The sequence below is a fragment of the Globicephala melas genome, chromosome 20, assembly GCF_963455315.2.
Source record: "Globicephala melas chromosome 20, mGloMel1.2, whole genome shotgun sequence".
Classification (NCBI taxonomy): domain Eukaryota; kingdom Metazoa; phylum Chordata; class Mammalia; order Artiodactyla; family Delphinidae; genus Globicephala; species Globicephala melas.
Genome location: NC_083333.1, coordinates 16,168,615 through 16,192,463, shown reverse-complemented (window position 1 = coordinate 16,192,463; position 23,849 = coordinate 16,168,615).

Genomic DNA, 23,849 nt, shown 5'->3' with positions numbered 1-23,849 from the left:
ATCTTTTATTGCTTCTAGGCTTATATTTAACAAGTGTCAGTGCTCAGCATCTTCAACAAGATTGCTGCAGTTCCTGCTTCCTGTAGAAAGTGACTGAAGCAATTACAGCACCTGGTTAATACCCACCAGCAAGAACTGAGGGAGAACTGGTGAGAGGAGATCCTCAGAGGGTTGCCTGGGGAAGCAGGTAGTGCACTGTAAGACCAGGTAGGGGAAATTATTAACATGGATGTGCTCTCCTGTGAGTCAGTTTTAACATCCTAGAAGACTCTATGAAACTTGGTCAAAAAAATGACCTACAACATATGAAGCAGAGATTCTAGAACTGCCTTAAAATGCTGTTAAAGAAGATATCAGAAGGAGCAGGGAAGTGGAGATGTTAGAACAAAGTCACTGTATGAGGTCAGAAAGTTCACCAACTGAAAATATACTCCAGGGAGTTCAGAGGACACTTCCATCTCTAGGCCATGAGAGGGGAGTCAGTCCTTTGTCATGAGAGCTGACAACAGGTTTGGCCCTCTGTGTCAGTGGGGATAACAGGCTTCCATAACGGTAATAATGGTGCTGAGCTGTCAGAGACAAGGTGAATGGTATTACTGTAGTGGGCAGCAAGGGAAGAGTGGCAACAGGAGTGCCCATCTCTGCCAATTGCTAGCAGACCATGATGACTAGAGGGACAAGATACATAGACTGCCAACCAGAAAATTTACTTATATTGGAAAAGGAAAAGGAAAATAAATAAGGAAGTGTTGAAAAGAAGTACGACATCAGCTGCAATGGAAAACTGCAATCCCTTACCCAGCTTCCAGACTAAGTCAGATCGCAAACCCAGAATCATTTGTTAAAGTGAATACCAACCTTGAGGAAGAATTTTACAACATCACCAAAAGCATATTCAGTAAACATTCCCTAATACTTCCCCCAAATAAACTGCAGTCATTCAACAGAGTAACTGTATGCTGGGGAAAGGAAAATACCCAGATTTTAAAAGGACAGTTGAATAAGGACTCTTAACTGATGCTGACATCAGGGAATCTTAAGTGCCAGTATGGGCCTCCAATTAAAGTATTTTCCAGCACATATGAAAGCCTGATATAAATGGAATCCTGCAATGAGTCCTCAGTGGTTTTCTAATCCCCAAGTGCTTAACTGGGATAAATATATTTAGCAACTAGCAAAACTCTCACACTGGTTCTCTGAGTTATGCAATGAAAGTCATTATGATAATAGAACTAGTAAAAGACCCAGAAATTACCCAAGCCCTAGTACCCCAGCAAAGACTGTAAATCAGAGGAATACTGCATTCTAGGAAGAATTGAAGCGCTTATTACCAACAGCAAAGACACTGAAAGAGGCAGGGCTGGTGGTCTCATCCCCTTCCCTTTTAATTAAACTGTCTGGCCCCAACAAACATCAAATGAACCATAGTGGGTGAAAGTGGACTGCTGTAAACCTAAAATCAGCCCCAGTTCCAGCTTCCATGCCAGACGAGAGAGCTTTACTGGGACCGAGCAACACAGCTTCTAGCATTTGGTATGTGGGTTATTAACTTGGTGAATGTGTCCTTTTCAATACCCCTCAGTAAAAAAAAAGTAAAAAGCAATTTGCTTTTTTTCAGTTCTTTTTAAATTTAAGTATAGTTAATCTAAAGTACAGAGTTAATTTCTGCTGTACAGCAAAGTGCATTAGTTATACATGTACATACATTTTAAAGTATTCTTTTCCATTATGGTTTATCACAGGATATTGAATATAGTTCTCTGTGCTATACAGTAGGACCTTGTTATCTATCCATTCTATATGTAATAGTTTGCATCTGCTAATCCCAACCTCCCACTCCATCCCTCCCCCCAACCCCTTCCCCTTGGCAACCACAAGTGTCTTCTCTACGTCTGTATGTTTCTGTTTCACAGATAAGTTCATTTGTGTTGTATTTTGGATTCCACATATAAGTGACATCATATAATATGTCTTTCTCTTTGTGACTTACTTCACTTAGTGTGATGATCTCTAGGTCCAACCATGTTGCTGCAAATGGCATTATTTTGTTCTTTTTTATGGCTGAGTAGTATTCCATTGTGTGTGTGTGTGTGTGTGTGTGTGTGTGTGTGTACACACGCACACACACACACACACACACACCCCACATCTTCTTTATCCATTCATCTGTTGATGGACATTTAGGTTGTTTCCATGTTTGGCCATTGTGAATAGTGCTGAAAAAGCAATTTGCTTTTATCTGAGAAGGAGAGCAGTACATGTTTGCTCTCTTGCCCAGAGCTATGTTTACTCTCTTGCTCTCTGCCATAATATCATCTCAGGGACCTTGACTGTCTTGACATTTTATAGAACAGCATGTTGATCCACCATACTGATATCGTGCTAATCAGTCATGGTGTGCAGGAAGTAACAAGTTCCCAGAACCCTTGTACAGATCCAATGCTGTGGGCATATGGATATATTTCTCCTAAGGTAAAGGACAAGTTATTGGAACTTGAACTCTCTACCACTAAGAAAGTGAAAGAGAATGGAATGAAATGATGTTGGAGAGGTAGGTTGAGGCCAAATCATATAAAGAATTATAAATCATGCTAAAGAGTTTAAAATGTTCTCTAAGTACAATGAGGAACCACTGGAAAGTTTGAAACAAGAAAGAAATAGGATCTGATTTATTTCACAAGTGTATTTTAATTGCTGAATAGATTGTGAGTGAAAGAGCAGCAAGGGGAAGACCAGTTAGGATGTGGTTGTATCATCTAGATGAAATAATGGTGCTTTAGCTTAGGACAGCAATGGAGAGATGGAAAGAAGGGACAGATTTAGCATATATTTTGGAGGTAGAACTTGCAGGACTTATTGAGATCTCAGATATGGTCATTGAGGGAAGGACACAAATCAAAGAAGCAGAATTGTGATAAGTCCTGAAACAAGCATTTGCATCTAAGACTAGAAATGTATCGGCATTAAAACCATGAGATATTAATGTAACCTCTTGGCGAGTTTACCTATAAAATAAGAAGTATTTTATACTCCACCTATATGTCATTTTATTTCTTCACCTATAAAATAAGAAGAATACTTATATCATAGAATTGTTTTGAGGATTGAAAGACTTAATATATTTAAAAAACCAGAACAGAGCTTGGTACACAAAAAAAACGCTCTTTGAGTGTTAAGAGTATTATTATTATTACTATTTGTGATTATAGCTCCTTTCTCTTTACAGATATTTTTGTTTTTCTACTTTTGTCTTCAATCATAGAAGTTTATTTCACTGCTTCTATTTTTTCAAGTAAGATTTTTTCTTTTCCTCCCTTTACTGCACTAATTTCACCTTTCCATTTTTCATGTTAGCCTTTTGTACTTAGCTTCATACGTGTACTCTTAATCGCACAAGAAGCCAATAATTTGTCACACTGGGGTTATGAATGTTTGCTTTAAGTGTTGCCTATTTCTATGTTTTATAAACCAAAACAGACTTTCCAAAAAACAATGAAGGAAGCCAAAATAAATATTTCTGTATTTCAAAAAAAAAACACCACCACCACAAACACAAGCCTTCGCCATGGCTTCAAGATATTAATACTAAATATCTGACTTTCCCTAAAGTTCAACTAGTGCTGTTTGACCACAAGAAAATCGTCTTCTCATTTACAAGACATTATTTTGGCTTCTGAATTCTCAGATAACAGCTCTTCTCTGGGCTCCAGGACACCTGGTTTGATTCAAAGTCAAACATCTTAGTCCCTGAGGTGGGACTATTACGGGGTGGAGTATGAGAATGGCTCACCATGGATTATGTCTCCCTTCTGATAAGAATATCATCGCTGGCCTAACTGCCCCAGAAAAAAAGAAGAGCTTATATCTTAAAATCTCTAACACATGGAGGCTGATAGTTGCATAGCACTTTGAAGAGGAGCCCAGCTGTCGGTCAGCACAACTGATCAGTGCGTCAGATCCCTTCAGTTCTAAGAAAAGGTATCTGACAACAGATTCTGTGTGCCTAGGACTCAAGACAGTGTATATCTGTCCATGGACCATGCCCTGCTGAGCTGGGGTGTCAGGCTGATCGTCTTCCCAAGGAACAGGGAGTTAGTTGAACCAGATCTCAGATGAGCTCCAAATGGCAGGATGTTTTTCTAGTACAGTCCTGATTCATGACCAAAATTTGTTCTTCTACAGTGCCATCAGAAAGAGTGTTTATCTCCCACTGATTAGTTAATGACTCTCTCTCGGCAACATATTTTAATAATTAACTATTCTACATGGTTAGACTATGTCTACTTATCGCAGTACATTTGATACTGTTGTTATTTTCTTCTGTCCTGCTCTTTTCAAATAGCACATTTGGTACTCAATCATAAACAAGGATAAATAATAATAAACAAAGCTTCCTAATGAGAGTTTGATACACCAATAGAAACTGATTCTCACAACTCAAGGAATATAAAGACTTTAGAGACTCAAGTGAAAACTCTCCCAGACCAAAGCTGAGATGAGAGGTGCAGACTGGGACCATCACCAAAGGGAGGTTCTCTAGAAATAAGAGAAGGTACCCATTGATGCAGAGAGCAATTCAGTGGCACTGGGGATCCTGAACACTCTCGAAGGCCATGGGATGTTTCAGACTCCCTGGAAGTCCTGCTGGTTAGCAACCACAGGCACTGTCCCAGCTCAGTCCACGTTGCTACAACGAACAAAGGAAATCAGCTATTTGTCACTGCGGTGATATCCTACAGCCGGCTCCAGCTGTAGCTCCATCCTGACTCCTCACACACAGATGATACCCTCATCTGGCAAAGTAAAGCTAGCAGAAGTCCGAACTTTCCTACTGTCTTTTTTTTTTAAATTGGAGTATAATTGCTTTACAATGTTGTATTAGTTTCTGCTGTACAATGAAGTCAATCAGCTATATGTATACCTATATCCCCTCCCTCTTGGACTTCCCTCCTACCCCCCCCATCCCACCCAACTAGGTTGTCACAGAGCACCAAGCTGAGCTTCCTGTGTTTTATAGCATGTTCCCTCTAGCTATCTATTTTACGCATGGTAGTGTATATATGTCAACCCTAATCTCCCAATTCGTCCCACCTTCCCCTTCCCCTCTGTGTCCACATGTATGTTCTCTACGTCTGTGTCTCTATTCTTGCCCTGCAAATAGGTTCATCTGTACCATTTTTCTAGATTCCACATATATGCATTAATATACAATATTTGTTTTTCTCTTTCTGGCTTACTTCACTCTGTATGACAGACTCTAGGTCCATTCACAACTCTACAAATGACCCAATTTCATTCCTTTTTATGGCTCAGTAATATTCCATTGTATATATGTACCACATCTTCTTTATCCATTCATCTGTAGATGGACATTTAGGTTGTTTCCATGTCCTGGCTATTGTAAATAGTGCTGCAATGAACATTGGGGTATATGTGTCCTTTTAAATTATGGTTTTCTCAGGGTATATGCCCATTAGTGGGATTGCTGGGTCATATGGTAGTTCTATTATTCGTTTTTTAAGGAACCTCCATACTGTTCTCCATAGTGGCTGTATCAATTTACATTCCCACCAACAGTGCAAAAGGGTACTGTCTTTATCTGGACCTTCAATATTTGAAGAGAGATTCATGCAAGTTTTTTAATGAATTCCCCTTAATTCTGAATGCAAGACAAACAAAAACCTCCCATGTGTAAGGTGAGTAAAAAGAGAAAAATAGCAAGAGTATGAAAAATTTAGGTGTTTCAAAAGAGGGGCTTTCATAAACGAATTAATTTCTAGCATGACACTATATTCCTTCTGAAGACAAAGCTCTAAGCTCTAAGCTCCAAGCAACACTTCTGAGTGTTTCAAGACTAACAAGATGAAACTCACCGGGGCTAGAGCTAAGATCCTCTCTTTGGATCCAAGGGACTTATTTTACAAATGCAGCATCACTTAGGTGCATCTTGGAAAGAGAACATAACGTAAGTGGAAATTTTATGAGTTTTAGTCGACTATTGGTGAGTGAGTGGTATTAAAACAGTTAATACAACCTTATGCTGGATATACAGAAGTAAAACTGAGGCCACAGTCTCACTCTTCACTGGTTTCATCATTGCTAGAGCACAAAGAAGGAAGGATGACCGGAAGGGTGAAAACAGAGCTTATGTGTTTTTTTGTTTGTTTGTTTTTTACTACTCTAACTACAGATAAGCTGACCAAGCTCCTTTTCTAAGGCAAACTCTGCTGCATGTAAACAAACAAACAGCAACCTATTCTGTTTTTCCTATTCACACTCATTGCTTCAGTAATTTTTCTTTCCCCACTAATGATTTTCTCTCTGTGAAAGCATGACAATCAGCACACAAACTTGCTGTTATTTCTCCCATCGTTTAAAAAAAAATTCTCTCTAATCACACTAATCACCACCATCCTATCTTCTGGCCCCCTTTAACAGCAAATCTCTTCAAGGGAGCTGTCTAAACTGACTTTGTCCAATAGCTGGCTCTTCTCATTCTCTCCAAAACTTACTCCAGTAGAATTTCACCACCACTATTCCACCAGAATTATTCATCAAGATCAATAACCTCCTTGTTGCTGTATTCAATGCTAATTTTCAGGCATCATCTTTTCCCTCTCTTACACTTGTCTTAGCACTACCATCTGACACAGTCTTTGAAACACTTGCTTCACTTGGGTTTTAGAACACTTTACTCTCCTGGTTCTCATCCTACTTTAAAGACAGCTCTTCTGCCTCTCTCTCTCTGGTTCCTTCTAGTCTCCTTTGTCTCTTAAGGAAGAGAGGATCCTAAGGCTCAGTCCTCAGATCTCTGTTCTTTGTGTAAGCTCACTCATCCAGTCTAATGGCTCAGTACTACTATACAGTGATGACTCCCAAATACCAGAGCATATGTTTGAAGGAAGCATAATGCCAAGATGCTGTAGAACTCAGGTGTTTTGTGTAGCCAGTAGAGAACGTGAAACCTGTCTTCAACAATTTAAAAGGGTGGCCATGTGGAAGGAGGATTGTACTTAACTTTTATGGCTCAAGTGAAAAACTAGGTCAAAATAATGAGATATGTCAGTCCATGTAAGAGAGAACTTTCTATTATAGCTATTCAAGATAAACTAGGGGTTGGGATTTTTATGTTACTGGAAGGATCTAAGAATAGGCTGGGTGATAGTTGCTCAGACATTGGAGTTGAACTTAATGGCCATTACAGCTGCTCTCTTTATATGATTGTTTATAAGTCTTAATTATAAGCCCTTAGAGGGAAAGTGCTATGTAATGTATTTTTATATTCTAGAGGCCCTTCCCCACTTTTAGTATATAAAACAGTGGGTTGATATTTATGGCTAGATTGTTTTTCCTTGAATCCTTGGGGCACTGAAGTTTTGCCAAGTTCTAAACAATTAGTTCCAAATAAAAAAGAGAAACTCCTAAAAGAAATATGAGAGCATTATAGGATTTGACAATCAAGTCAGCAAAATCTCGACTCATCATCAGACAGCGTCATAACCTTAAGAGATAAACATCATGATGGAACAGAAAAAAACTTTTTGTTGCATTTTATTATATGAGATGTTCATAAATCATTATCTTATAGTTTTATAATTTCCTTTAATTTATAAATTTATGTTTTGTAAATAAATTCACAGGATTTCTTGTGAAACAAATAACTTAATTAAAGGGCGTGACTGAACAAAGAATATGATTTTGATATTTTTAATATTTTTAAAACAAAGTATATCCCTTTGGTTACAATAATTCACCATAAGTTCAAACTGCAGTCTCCAATCTAAGAAGTAGCGATTCTGCTCAGTTCCCTGAGCTCCTGGTTTGTTATCACAGAATTGCTTATGCAGATTAGCCTGATGGAAATAATTATCATTAAGAATTGCATATATTTACAAGGAAAGCCAAATATTTAAAATTTTATTTTCTTAGGAAAACCCACAAAGAATAACTTACTTCTGTAGCCAAAAAAGAAAAAGAAAGAGAAAAGAAAAGTAGATTTGGTAAAAATAACCATTCAAGTGTTCTTATTATGATTTATTCTCACTCTGTAAAAGAGGAGAAAGTGACCGCAGTGTCACAAACCAGAAACAAATAAGCTGAATTTGCTTTGCTATATAGTTTTTAAAATACTTCATAGTATTTTTAAACATTTGAATTTAATACCAGCATCAGAAAACCAGGAGACTTCATGATTTTAAATCTGCATTTTCACTTCACGTGAAAAATCAAAAGGTCTGGCCACACTAGGACCCCATTGCCTTATGGCTACAATGAACAGCAATTAAACTGCCCCCTCTTTAGAAAGAACATGTCCTTGCCAGTTTGCTAAACACTCCATGACTTTGTACTGCTTTAGACCTGGCCAGTCTCCCTCATGCACATACCTGCAGCTTTGCCCCTGCAACGACTGAATTTCTAAGCCTGAGCCCAACTACACACATTTATACGTGTGTGAAGCACCTGGATAGCCTGTACCCCCGTTATTCCACTAGCCAGCTGTGTACAAACCCTTCATCATGGAGTCTAGAGGGGGCTATATATGCCTTCTGGAATGAACATGATTCTCAAGGCCCACACGAGAGCCCCCCTGACGAACAAGGGAGAGATCCTGCACATTGGTAAGCAAGGCGCTTGACCATCTGGCTGCTTGAAAGGTTTAAAGGTTTAAAATGACCCGCAGGATGCAGAAAACTGCTGTCCTCAGGAGTGCAGGGGAAATTGTATGTCCCACCTCTCAACCCTTCCACCTGTGAATAGCACAGGCACTGGATGGGGATCAAGAAGGATGATGAGAGGGAGACAATTACTCTGGTTTGGCAGTGGTGGAGTTGTGGGTTAACTATAAGGTTTGTCAGTGCCCTGAGCCATGTCCAATAAGAAAACACCTGGAGTTGAAAGAATTAGGCTTATGTCTCATTACACAAGGGAGAACACGCACCACAGAAAACTGGAGGTATCTCAGTAGAAGGGTGTTAGAAAGAACCCATTACAGGAACTAGCTTTGGCTGAGTGACTCAGGGAACGTTCTAAAGATTCAGGGGTTCCTTCTAGCTTCGATGTTGTCAGAGAGTGCGGCAGTTGATTCTATGATTGGGCATCTTGCAAGTGTCACTGCGACCTTTTTATTATCTATGCTAATACAAAATTATGAAGTAGCCTTGTTTTGTTTCTTTTTATCATGGTCTAAGGTAACCTTGTCTGAGGTTGGTGTTCCATGAAATTATGGGCTGCAGGTAAACAAAATGGCCTGCTGTGAACATCAGACAAGCTTATAATAATATTGAGGTCTACACAGGTTCGAGCCCTGATCTGGGAGGATCCCACGTGCCGCGGAGCAACTAAGCCAGTGCACTACAACTACTGAGCCTGTGCTCTAGAGCCCGTGAGCCACAACTACTGAGCCCATGTGCCACAACTACTGAAGCCCATGCGCCTAAAGCCCATGCTCCACAACAAGAGAAGCCACCGCAATGAGAAGCCCGTAAACCTCAACAAAGAGTAGCCCCCGTTCACCACAACTAGAGAAAGCCCGTGCGTAGCAAAGACCCAACACAGCCAAAAATAAATAAATAAATAAATAAATAAATAAACAAACAAACAAACAAACATAATAATATTGAGGTCCAGCTGTGAAAGCTAGGTTAGTGGCGATGATGGGGGCTACTTCTCCATCCCACTCCTCAGGTTGCGTGAAACCCAAAGATTTTTCAGCCTTAGCTGGAGAATCACTTTTCTGAGATATTACCTATTAGTTAGCAAAGCTGGGATCTTCCAAAGGGCTGATCCTTATGCAATTACCCTGGCTTGCTAAAATTACACTGCTGGCTTTGTCAATACCTTACCAAACTGGAATAAGAAAGGAACATTAATTTAGGATGGACATATGATTGAGGCCAACCAATGGATGCAGGCCTTTGAAAGAGAGATAAAGAAAACAATCACATCTCCACCTCACTCTTGAGCAGTGCTTTAAAGTATCCAAAATGCTGTCACAGATATTAATTGGCTTCATGGTAAAACAAAAAATATCTTCACATGTATTTATATCAGCAAGTCCTTGGATGTCTCTCATTCACTACTCAGTATCACGTGCAAGGGACCAAAGCTGACCTTCCTGCCCTAAGTTGATTTCAAGTGGAGGAAGTACTTGGACAGGTCAAGGAGGTTCTCTTAAGATATTGTTGGAACCACCGCACAAAGCCTTGCACATCTTCATGGGGTTACATAGTAAAGAAGCATGCATGTCCCTTTCCTCTCATCTCCTACCCTTTTCATGGCAAGTGACCTGTAATCCACTCCAGAATCAGTGTTCTTGCTAAGAACAGAAATTATTTCCCAGACGAGAGGGGACATTGTGGGGAAACTTCCATCACACAGACAAGTACAGAGAACAGTTCTGGAGTTTGGCTTCCATGACCAGCCTCCACAGACCGTTCTCAGCTCTGACATCGCTGTTTGGCCATGGACGCAGGCAGTTTCTGGTGGGGCCAGGAAGAGGATGGGGAGGATGTGTAGAACGCGGCTGACCTCCTGCCTACAAAATATCAACTACAGTCAGGAGGGAACTCCACTTCTTTTTAATGTTTTTAGAAATAGGTTTAATCAGCAGAAAGTATTACTGTAACACATCAAGGTGAGCATCCAGTGTTGGTAGGTGGCTGTGCTCCATACCAGATGCTTTCCTGTGTTAGTACATTTCTGCTTCTAGGACTCAGAGAAGTAATGTAACATGCCAAGAGTCCCTTCCATGTTGAGTAGGAAGTGTAGCGACAGAATTCTTACACTAATGACTAAGTGTGAAAGATTCTAACACTAAGTCCCAAACCTTTCCTCTGACACCTTTCCACCCTTCTTCCATGGGGAGACGCGCCATTATATTTGAAAACACCAGAAAAGGTGTTTATGGAAATGAAATGAAAACTGCTAGCAAGGGACGAGACAGAACATTGTAGAAGCCTAGTCATGGAAAAGATAAAAAAGATTTCATGCAGGGATTTCATCACGAACTGTGATGCTTCTGTGATTACATTGGTGGGAACTTTGAGATAGACAGTAGAGACAGACAAACCATGTTTTCTTTTAAGCCACTGAATTGGGTTGGGGGTTGGATCTACTTTTTATAACAGTCTGGTATTATCCTAACCAATATGCCTTCTTACATCAACATTTATCTGAAATGTGTAATTGGTGCCAGGGTGGAGACTTCTTGTGCTCCCTTAATCTCTCTTCCTTTCAATCACCAGTGGGGCTTATATTTCCCTAGATATTTCAGTAAATCAAGATCATGAAACCTTCTGGCCAACTAAATGTGAGCATATCACTTTTAAGCTGGAATATTCATTTGCAAATGTGAGATTCTCCTTCTTTCTCTGTCTCTACTATGAGAATGAAGAAGGCTGTATGCTTCAGATCGTTCAACCCCAAGATGGTTGAGCCTCTGTCAACCCCAGGGACTGTGGGGCAGAACCACTCCCTACTCATGATGGACATTCAACAAAGTGAGAATCAAACTTTTGTTCTGTTAAACCACTCAAGTTTTGGGGTTGCTATGGTTGTAGCACATTATCAGCCTCTACTGATTAAAACAGATGCTCAAACCCTCTTGCACTGTTGGTGGGAATGTAAATTGATACAGCCACTATGGAGAACAGTATGGAGGTTCCTTAAAAAACTACAAATAGAACTACCATATGACCCAGTAATCCCACTACTGGGCATATACCCTGAGCAAACCATAATTCAAAAAGAGTCATGTACCACGATGTTCTTTGCAGCTCTATTTACAATAGCCAGGACATGGAAGCAACCTAAGTGTCCATCCACAGATGAATGGATAAAGAAGACGTGGCACATATATACAATGGAATATTACTCAGCCATGAAAAGGAACAAAACTGAGTTATTTGTAATGAGGTGGATGGACCTAGAGTCTGTCTTACAGAGTGAAGTAGGTCAGAAAAAGAAAAACAAATAGCATATGCTAATGGCTATATATGGAATCTAAAAATCCGGTACTGATGAACCTACTGGCAGGGAAGAAATAAAGATGCAGACATAGAGAATGGACTTGAGGGCACAGCGGGGAAGGGGAAGCTGGGACGAAGTGAGAGAGTAGCATTGACATGTATACACTACCAAATGTAAAACGGATGGCTAGTGAGAAGTTGCTGCATAGCACAGGGAGATCAGCTCGATGCTTTGTGACGACCTAGAGGGGTGGGATAGGGAGGGTGGCAGGGAGGCTCAGAAGAGACGGGATATGGGGATATAGGTATACATATAGCTGATGCACTTTGTTGTACAGCAGAAACTAACACAACATTGTAAAGCAATTATACTCCAATAAAGATGAAAAAATTAAAAAAAATAAAATAGATGCTCAAGACTTCAACTATTTAGAGAGATATAATCAGGTACAATATTGCATAATTATTGCAATTAGCAAATACACTAAAAAATCAACTTCCAGGTAAAGATGGCATATTTAACATAAGTAGGTACTTTTCTTCCCTCCAGAAACCCCATTAAACGGCAAAGAGAGTACATGTTCCAAACAGAAAGAGAATCAAGAATACAACGGGGAAACACAGACTTTGATTAGTTAAAACGATGGCACCTAATTCTGGTAACAATAACATATCCCATAATTCTTTAAACCATTTGTATCTGTGGATAGAAGAAAACATACAAAAAAATTTTTAAAGGCAAATAAAGGGAGATTTTATAAGACATACACTCACAAGGATATAGCAGGGGGAACAACAGCAACAAAATTTTGGAATCTGAAAAGCAGGTGGATAAGTACTGAGGGACATATTACTTAAGAAGGCTGAATCTAAGCCAGCAGTAGAGAAAACTGAGGTTATAACACAGAATCCTCAAAAGTCTAAGTGAGCAATGCAAACCTACTACTCTGGAAGTTGATGTAAAGGGAGGGGAGGAGGCTAAAATAAAAAGGCTGGGTTGAAAGCATTTTATTTTATTTATGTATTTATTTGCTGCACCACGTGGCTTGTAGGATCTTAGCTCCCCGACCACGGATTGAACCTGGGCCCCCGGCAGTGAAATCACGGAGTCTTAACCACTGTACCTCAGGGAATTCCCTGAAAGCATTTTAGAAATTAGTTTCTATTCATTATGACTGGGCAAATGCTCTTCTCTTCTCTGGTGGAGGACTAGAGGGTTATGTTCTGAAGACAGTAAACCAAGAGTCTCAGGGCAATGGAATATAAATGAAACTTCTGGACTATGGAGAGATGGATTAACTGAGCACTTACACAGAAAATTCTGAGAGACACAACCTCTTCCTCATCCATCACCCTGGGCCTCAAAACTTGGCAGAGTCTTTGTTAAAGAGCTTGGCTAGTTCAAGAGGAAAGATATTGGAGATTTTCAATAAAACAGGGTATCTAGCTCAGAGCTTCCAATCAACTTGGAAGTTTCCCACTCAAACGTGAGCCTAGGATGAACACTAAACACCAAAACAGACAGATGGACAAAAGTAATTGGAGAAACTGAGACCACATAGAAAAAAATAAATCTTCAAAAACTATCATAATATCCTCACATAGATAAGAGAACATATTGCAATCATTAAAAAGGCTATAAAACTAAATATTCAGAAAAAAAGGTTCTGGGAAATTAAAAATAGAATTTAAAAAATCAACAGAAAGATAGGAAGATAAAGTTGAGATAGTCTCCTAGAAAAAAGATGGAAAAGACAAAGTGATAAGAATTGAAAAATAATAAGGAATTGAGAAAAACAGTCCAAGAGGTCCAATAATCAAATGATGAGAATTCTAGAAAGAAAGAACAGATAAAATAGAGGGGAGGAAATTATCAACAAAATAATTCAAGAACATTGGCAAAACAGAGTACATGAGTTTCCAGATTCAAAGGAACTATCATCTGAGTGACCAAGAAAGAGAATGAAAAGAGACACACATCAAGGCTTTTCACTGTGTGGTTTCAAAAGACTGGGAACAAAGAGGAAATCCTACAGTCTCCCAGACAGGGAAAAAAAGAGAAAGAAAAACAAGTTTTATACAACACATCAGGAATCCCAGTAGCTTCAGATTTCTTAATAGCAAACACTGAAAACTAGAAGAAACGCAAAAAATATTTTCCTGTTCCTATTTCTGTTCTTAAAACTAGATACTTAGCATAACTGTCAATCAAGTGTCAGGCAAAAATATAAACAGTCTCAGAAACTGAAGGTCTCAAAATATTTACCTTTTATACATCCTTCCAAGGAAAGTCACCAGAAGACATGCCCCACCAAAACAAAGGAGTAAACCCAGAAAGAAGACATGAGATCGAAGAAACAGGGTATCCAGCTCAAGAGAGAAGTGAATACAAATCCCCAGAAGGGTGAAGAAGATCAGAGAAGCTAGGGTAACCCTTGCAGACGAAAACCTTTCCACACTGCAACAAGTCATGGAGAAACTTCTTCAAAAAGGTGAAAGTATTAGAATGCCTAGTGTGAACGAATTTATTGAGAAAAGATCCAGATAACTGCTGGAGAATATGAATCAAATTGGTGATAAATATATGGAAAACTGAGCAAACAAATGAACAAAAGGTAATTACTGATTCCAGGTAATGTAAAAAGTTGTGCAGGAAGGGAAAATTATCCACATTTACTAGGTTCAGCTCTTAGTGGCATTCACATGATTGTAACAATTTAAGCAATTTTTAAATTAATTTTTAGAATTTCTCAAATTCTTATTCATCATTTGATTCATTTTCAAAAGAAGCTTTTCCTTCTATCTATCTACCCATCTATCTATCCATCTATCATCCATCTATCATCTATCTATCTATTCAGTATTCTATCATGTATTTTTGATGATTCCAGTTGAGTAGCTAAGTTATCCTCTGGTGCCTTTGTTAATCTCTCAGAGACCATCTGCTCCACTGTGCCTATAGATGCTTCTCTTTAATGGTTTGCTTTTCTTCAATGCCTGCTTGTCCATCTATAATTATTATTCAAAGATGAGAGTGACCACTGTTGGTCACTCCACTGACTTTCCTCAGCAATTGTGGGGGGACCATTCCTATCCCAGGCCTCTGCCCTGAATGGGAGCGTGCTTCAGTCCTCTTCAGGTGGATGGGAGGTGATGTTCCCACAAACGGACTTCTTTTCAGGTTGGGCAAGCAGAGAGCATATGCACAGGTTAAGGACTCATCTCAGTAAATCAGAGCAAGCCAAGCAGATATTCCTCTGGGAGCAGAAAGCTTTAGGGCATTTCACTCATCTACAGAGCTGCTTTCCTTTTATTTTTCCCTTTCTGGGAGACACAGCCTTCCCTTTATTTACAGAATTCATCTCATCTGCTACCTCCTAGGAGAAAAGACCACAGCCAGCCCTCTGTGTACTAGAACTGAGGACCAGTCCAGCTGGGCTGGCAACCCTTCAATTAATTATGCTGCTAATTGCCACACAGGCTGCCCATTCATTCAACATCATTCAACAAATATTTCCAGCTCTTGTTGATGACCTTGGAGTTTTCCCAGGGCTCTGTGGGGAAGATTGGTACTCGCTTCTTCAGTGATCCATTGCAGATGTCTCTATTTGTTTGTGATTTTCTTGGCTCTATTTTCCCTGTCAAACCAGTCTACTTTATAATTTTCCAAAATTCCTTAAAATTTCTGCAGATAAAACTGTCTCTGTTTTCCAGGACTGCTGAAGATTTAACCTCATTCTTATCCTTCTTTAGTCCTTTTCCTGGGATTTGAAGAGAAAATGGAGAGATATATACATGCTTAGTCTCCCATCTTGGTATAGAAGTTATGTTCCTAATATTTCTTAGTTTATTAGAGTTCTCAGAGTACATTCACAAGAAGTGTATGTTGGTTGCTATGTTTTCTGCATCCTTGCATTTCTGAGAATTTTTAAGCACCCTCTCACATAAACAACAGCTGGGTATAAAATTCTGGTCTCACAATCTTTCCATCTCAAAATCTGTAACAGTGTTTCCCCACAGTTGTCTGATACTTGGAGTCACCATCTGGTGACAAACTGTTTTTAGCTTCCATTTTAGTTGTTGATCTCCTTCTTTTTAGATACTTATTGTATTTTTTCTACAAAACATGACGTTTTAATATATATCTATAATATAACTCAACGTGGTTCTCCTTTTTCTCCATCATGTCTCCTATCTCATATCTCTTTTCAAGGCATGAGATGTAACACTTTGCCATTCATTAATCACCTCCCTTCCAAGTACTTCTTTATACTTTCTCTTAAATCTCTCCCCTTTCTTCCAAGGAATTTCTACTTTGTCAGTTGGAGCTCCTCTTCAATGAGAAATGGACTTTTCTAAATCCTCTGTCACTTCACCTTCATGCCATGTTTGAAACGCAGTTCTCCCCTTAGAACACCTTTCCCTGCTGTTTTTCCAAATACTTGGGTTGGGGGCAGGGAGGCAAACTTTACTTCATGTCATTTAAAGCCTCAATTTTTCAACCACATCCTGGCAGCTACCATCTGCCTAGTCTCCTGGTTGTGACCCCCTCATTGCTGAAAAACAGGTGCAGAGCCTTCCCTAAGACTCCAGTTGCAGGGATCATGTGCATCCTTTTAGTGGAGGGCCTATGAGTGCTTGGTGTATAAGTGGTAAATGATGCTGTGGGAGAGGATAACACTGGTAAAGAGGGTGAGGGGGGGAGCAAGAAAAGAATGATATTGAGAATGAGTTTCTCTTCCATTCTGAGTATCATTCTCTTTTACTCTCCACTCTCGTAAGCAGTGTCATCCTCTCCCATGGCACCATTTATCATTTATACGCCAAGCACTCCCAAGGCCCTACCTCCAGCCTAGATCCCTCTTCCCATTTCTAGATCTGATTGCCTCTTTAATATCTCATTGACACATCAACTCAGCAAGTTCAAAGTGGAACAAATAATACAACCTTTTACGAAAGTTCCCATCTCAGGACACCTGGCTGTCATCCTTGACTCCTTCTTCCTGATACCCACATGCAATTAATTTAAAGTTGATTCTACCTCTTAAAAACTTCTTGCATCTACCTACTTCTCTCCATTCGCATTGGCCACTCCCCTAGTTTAGATTCCCTTTCCCTCCTTAAATTTCCGTGATGGCCTCCACTATTCATCTGGCTCTTCTGCTGCTCATTCTTCACTTCATCACTAAAGAACCTGTTTTTTTAAAAAAAAAAAAAAAAGATTTATTTATTTTATTTATTTTTGGCTGTGTCGGGTCTTAGTTGAGGCATGTGGGATCTTTCATCGTGGTGCACGGGTTCTTCGTTGTGGCACTCGGGTTTCTCTCTAGCTGTGGCACGCAGGTTTTCTCTCTCTAGTTACAGCATGCAGGTTCCAGGGCACGTGGGCTCTGTGGTTTGCAGCACGTGGGCTCTAGTTGAGGAGTGCAAGCTCAGTATTTGTGGCACACGTGTTTAGTTGCCCCGCAGCATGTGGGATCTTAGTTCCCTGACCAGGGATCAAACCCGTGTCCCCTGCATTGCAAGGCAGATTCTTTACTACTGGACCACCAGGGAAGTCCCTAGAGAACCCTTTTGAAAATACACATGCAATCATTATTTACCGAAAGTCCTTATCTTTTTGTTACATCCTTAGTCCTAGCAAAAGGGTTAAAGTGAGTCATATATACAAGATCATTTGTAACACTGCCTCTGTTTTTCCGTCAGCCTCACTAATTCATCTTTTCTTTGATTTTCCAGGCTTACAGGAATTTTTTAGTTATTCGAATGTGCCATGCTCTCTTGCAGTTTCAAGATCTTAACCAGGCTGATTACGTTCCTGCTCCCCCACTAAGACCGTTTTTATTCAATCAGATAATGCCTACATATTCCTCAAGTCTGCTAAAATATCACTTCTTCTGGAAAGTCAACCCTGATCCCTTTAAGCCAGTTAAAGTTTACCTCTTGTAAGCGTGTCACCTCTGTCCCAGCACTTTCCATGCTTTACGCCACTGATTGTGATTTGCCTAAGTAGACTCAGCTCTATTGGAAGAGGGACCATGCCCATTCTGTTTAATTTTTTTTTCCTTGCTAAGAGCTAATATATAAATGTGCTCGATCATTTTCATCCAATGAGCGGCTTTATTAAATAAATCTTTCCTGGGATTTGCTAAACCTTTTAAATAAGATGGTAGCCCTTACTCATTTTAGCAACTTTCTCTTCCATCACTCTTTTGGTGATTTCTTCTCCCTAATCTGTTCTGTTGTATACTTTTGGAACTCATGATGCACAAAACATGTTTCTTTTATTTTCTTCATCCATTTAGTGTCAGTACGCTTTTCCTCTGAATTCTGAGAGACTTTCTTAAACCTCCTTCAACTGGAGCACTTCAGTGTTCCATGGCAGCGATCTTCATTTCACTTCTTTCATGAGGTTTTAACATTTAACCAGCTGGCTTTCTGTCTGTAAACAATCTGCCTGACTTCAGATCTGTACCTTTTCATGACTAACCTCCTCTAGGTCCACAGATGCCACTGCCTCTCGAAATTGGTCAGAATACCAATTAGAGATTTTCATCCACTTTATTCTATCTCATGTAAGAATTTCATTTCACCGGCTGGATTTTTCAGATTGTTTCTCTTCTTTGGCAGAATCGTGTGTGTGTGTGTGTATTTTTCCCTCTGTTTGCTCACATTTATAGAAGTGAGTCTACCTTACAGGGGTTTAGTTTGAACCACTTTAACTACAATAGTTTAACTCCTTCAGACTTAGGAAAAGGAAAAATGAAAAATCTAGGATTGCTTTGCTGAAATTGAGGTCCACTTTTCTGTAAGGAGTAGGAAACAGCCAGTGGCAACACAGCCTTCGGGCCTCAGGCTGTACTTCTGGGTTTGTTGTAGAACCAGAAATCAGCTGGATCGGCGCCTGCCTTCATGACTAGTACCATCCCTGCTACTGTAGGTCAAGAACAATGGTCACAGCTGGTTCCTCTGCCCCATATGGTTCTGGGTGCTTTGAGCTCATCAAAGGTAGAAACAAAGCTCATCTTTCCCTGATGCTAACCTGTCCAGGTGGATGAGCACGCATGACTCCCAGATACATGGGGTCCTTTCAGGGAGTCCTAGCATATTCTTCAGCCAGGCTGCAAGCAGTGAAGTCCACAAGCCAATAAATTCTCCTCTCCAATCTGTGCTGTAAAAAGCACCTTAAATTTCTGACATATTGATGGCAACCATCAGCATTTTCTAAGATTGGTGAAGATTTTTCTCTTTTCGTTCTAAGTCACATAAATGGGAATGTAAAGACAGCCACCTTTACCCAAATGTTCATCCCAGAATCTCGTGTTAATGGCACTGATTTCATTTGTGGTGTGCCACAAGTTATGTAACCTATGCTGTGTATCATCCATCCAAAGACACAATCAATTTTTAAAAAGTCTGAATGCCTAAGATACCTTTAAGCTCTGGCTCCCCCTGCTGGTTCTGCAAAGAGCACTAAGACCCGCTGGTACTTGGCTGAATCTCTCCCCTGTTGCACTGATGAGGCTTTGAGTAAAGCTGAGAAGTTCACAGCTGGAGCTAGACACCTCTCTAAGAGCTGGTTAATTTAAATTCCTAAGAAGATTTTAGCATTTCTTAGGAGACTGCCAGCAGGAATTTGAGTACCACTTCAGGGAAACTCTTCAGGTCTGAGCCCAAGGATGTGATGAAGGTCTTGGCTTGGTCTGGACTCTTCAAAGAGTCAATAGGGAAACACAGCCCTGTCCTCCAGGAGGGCATAACACATGTGTTTCCATAACACATGGAAAAGAGAGTATATCCTTCTCGCCTGTAACTATGCTGCCTCAGATTGCTGGGAAACGGCTTCTGCGAGTTTAGAAGAAGAAAGGCTTCTTTGTGATTGAAAACACACACATGCATGCACAATTTCTAATTTTTCTTAACAAGATAAAGATGGGATAATTTAATACTCTTAGTGAACTCTTATTAATTCCATCTTCCCCTCATTATCTATAATGGTTATAAAAACTACAGTCTGACTGGTGTTTTATGATTGGATCAAATTCAGAATTATGAAATTTAATCAATCACAAGGGTTTCTGCTATTCGTGACTCTAAAAAACTTGATGAAAAATATGAGAATCAATTTGTTTTTTCCTTTCAGCTTATGGTGCTCTCAACATGCATGTGTCTTGTGTTTCGAAGACTGACCTTTTCTTTCCTCATTACCTCGGGCTATGATTCAACTAGTAATAATAATTACGTGTGTACAAGTGAGTGAGTGTGTGTGTGTGTGTGTATATATATATATATACCTTTTGAAATAGTCATTTCTATGTCTGCATATGAAAGTGTTTCTATTTGAAATTACTGTCAAAATATTAAAAAGACATGTTTGGGATTATTAATGAACTAAAATAATGCGTTCCTTGTGCTAAATAGAGATGGACTTTGCTTAATAAAATCACTTTGTTAAGGATAACATGCTTAGAGGTTTCCGTTGTGTGAACTGGCATAGTTATGATTTTTCATGCAGTAACTCCCTGAGTCTCTGATTCTCTTCTTATTCTACTTGAGATTCAATCTGCAGCCTCTGCCATCTTCAGGGCTTGCTTACGTGGGTTTCCTAAAGACAGTATTGATATATTTCTGCATGATTTGAAAATATTTGACATTTAAATAAAAAGGTGTATTGCTTTAAAAAAAAACCCTTGGTTACAATTAAGTTATGTTAGAAAACTTAAGCTGCAGAGAGGTGACATTTGTCCCTGATTCTTTCTTTAGACTCACGAAGGACAGAGGAGGCTGCAGGAGGGGTCACCCAAGGCACCGTATTTCCTACTGTCTTCAGAACTTTGTGTATAAGTAGTCAGAGGAGCTAGCAGGGATGTTACCAGCGGACCTACTGTTTTTTTCTACACGTCAGGAAATAGTGCCCTAAGTCAGAGCACCAAATCTCCCCTCCCTAGAGACTGGAAACTAGAGGACCATCGACTAAAGCTGGCCCAATCAGTAAATCCTGGACTTTCATGGGTGTGACCAGAGAGAGAAGACCAGAAAGGGATGATCTGTCTTATGCTGCACTGAACCTGAGAGGCAACCACCTGGTCACCACCTGGAACCTGAGAACAGGACAACAGGGAGCACTGACATGAGACGAAACCAGTTATATCACCCGAGGTGCCAGACGCATCTAAGCCTCAAACCTTCAGCTTCTCAGGTACATGAAAAAACACCATCCTTTTTATTCCTTTTAAAGTTCCTTGGGTTTTCTATCATTTGCCACGGGAAGAGTTCCAACTGCTAAAACAAAGTGCTAAGTTTGAATTTTAAAACTAAAGAATCACAACACGTCGGGATGAGACCTGCACAGGCCCCACAGCCTGGTGGCGTGAGGAACCAGGGAGAAGGTGGCTGGACACGGAGGTTCCCTTCACTTTCTTTGCCACCTGCTTCAACAGGCAGAACGTGGCCCAGATGCGAGCTGAGTGCTTCCACGCACCTTCCAGCTCAGATCACACGACTTGTGGATCTAGAAGCTCCTCCTACTGGCTATCTGGTTTGGTTTGGGCTTTTTGTAGAACTAGAATTATCAGTAGAGAATTATTTAGCTCTGCATTTTTCAAACTTGGCTTAATGTAGAAGGACATCCAGGAATTCTCCTTGGGAAGGATCTGAACGGGGCTGGGGTCTTGGACCACCACACACACACACACACGCACGCACGCACGCACGCACGCACTCAGTTTCCTTTCTAGGCTTCCTGTACCTCCTTGTCCCTCTATTCCCAGACACTGAGTCTCTGCTGACAGCCCAGGGAAGCCACAGACCCTGAGAGGAATTCCTTCATCTTGACCAAGCACCATCTCCTTCTGATGAGAACCCACCTCCAGAAACCTTGAGGAAATGCCCTCAAGTATTCAACTAAGGCAGGCTGAGCCCTACCGCGAGGTCATCTGATTATTGTACAATTTTTTAAACTTTTATTAATACTCAATTTCTGCAAGCAACACATGAATACATTCTAACATGATAATATTTAACAAATAGTCCAACAGTCTAAAAATATACTTCCTCTTAAGTCTTCTGCCTCCTCCACAGAGGAAACTACTGTTAATACAGTGGGAGGGGGCTTCCCTGGTGTGGCGCAGTGGGGAAGAATCCGCCTGCCAATGCAGGGGACACGGGTTTGAGCCTTGGTCTGGGAAGATCCCACATGCCACAGAGCAATGAAGCCCATGTGCCACAAATACTGAGCCTGTGCTCTAGAGCCCGCGTGCCACAACTACTGAGCCCAGGTACCAGAACTACTGAGCCCACGTGCCACAACGACCGAGCCCATGTGCCACAACAATGAAGCCCGTGCACCTAGAGCCCAAGCTCCGCAACAAAAGAAGCCACCGCAACTAGAGAAAGCCCGCGCACACAAGAAAGACCCAATGCAGCCAAAAATAAATAAAATAAAGAAAGAATTTTTTAAAATACAGTGGAAGTTTCAGGCTCCTTCATAGGCGTATTTAAAAATCTAGAGTACTCCTTTGTGGGGCATTAATACAAAAATGGTCAAAATAAAAAGTACCTTGAATATGTTTATTACCCTGATCTTAGTAATCATTCCACAATGAATATGTATACCAAAGCATCACATTGTACACTTTAAATATATACAATTAGATTTGTCAATTATTCCTCAATAAAGTTAAAAAAATTAAAAAGGACCTTGAGCATATCAGTGAGCTTTTCCTGTTTAAAACTCCATGTTCTGAATCTTATTATCATTATACTCTCTCTGTTTTAGGGCTGTTTATTGGTAAAGCACTTGTATAAGACTTGTCTCTGTATTTGCTCTGAGACTAGTTTAGACTTGTATTTCCCAGCCATTTTAATTTCTGCCTTCCTTTGGAAATATAAGACACTGAGTTCTTTTTTAGTGTTATTTGAGATTTCAAAATAATTGCTACAAATGAAAACAAATAAGCAATTGCAGCATGAAATACACCGTTCAGACTACACTCCCCACACCCGCCTACACTGCTCTTCCCCAGCCCCTGCTTGTTGGACATAGCAGACAGCTCTCCCTCCACGTAGGGATGCCCCTTTTACCCAGCAGCAAGACATGCCTGGGGAATATTCTAGTCTCTGGCTCAGAGGTGACTAGACATTTATATTCCACATACACTGATAATCACACAGCTGCATTTTAGAGTACTGGAGCACACATAACAGGACCGCTAATAAAATACAGACTGATAAACTCATCAGGAAGGCTAGAGTGGGCCATTCCTGAGAATTAATGGGAAAATCCTACAAGATTCCCCATGGTTACTCAGCGTAGTAAGGGAGCTGGGATGGTGTGATTTTCTTTTTGTACACGTTGCTATTTTGAGTTGAGTTCTCTGGTGTGCCATGTGGGAAAGAGTTGAAGTCACCAATCACCTTGACTTTTGAACGGCTTGCCCGAAAATGTTTCTTTTCCCCCAACTCTTTAGAGTTTGACAAACTAAGAATGGCAAACACTACAGATGAGGTGATGGACATGCTGTAAGGAGCTGGGCCTGTTATCTGAAGATTAACCAAAGAGGCCCTGAAATGGGGCTGGGATGTTTCAAAAAGAACCTCCCACGAGGTTTCTGGGTCAGCTTATTGGGTCAGGCTGGTTCTACTATGAGCTCTGCTTTGTCAGGGACTCTGCAAGACCATTTCTCATCGTTGACAGAACATGGGCAAGAGAGGAAGAAAACATACGACATGATGCTAAGAAAAGCAAGGTGATCTAATTTATTTTAGATGGGGTTCTTATTTATTGGGGGAAAATGACTCATGAGCTAACTGAGGAAAGGTTTGCATGGATTTCTCCCAGCCTCCATTTCTATAATTACCCACTAAGTATAACGCTGATCTCTC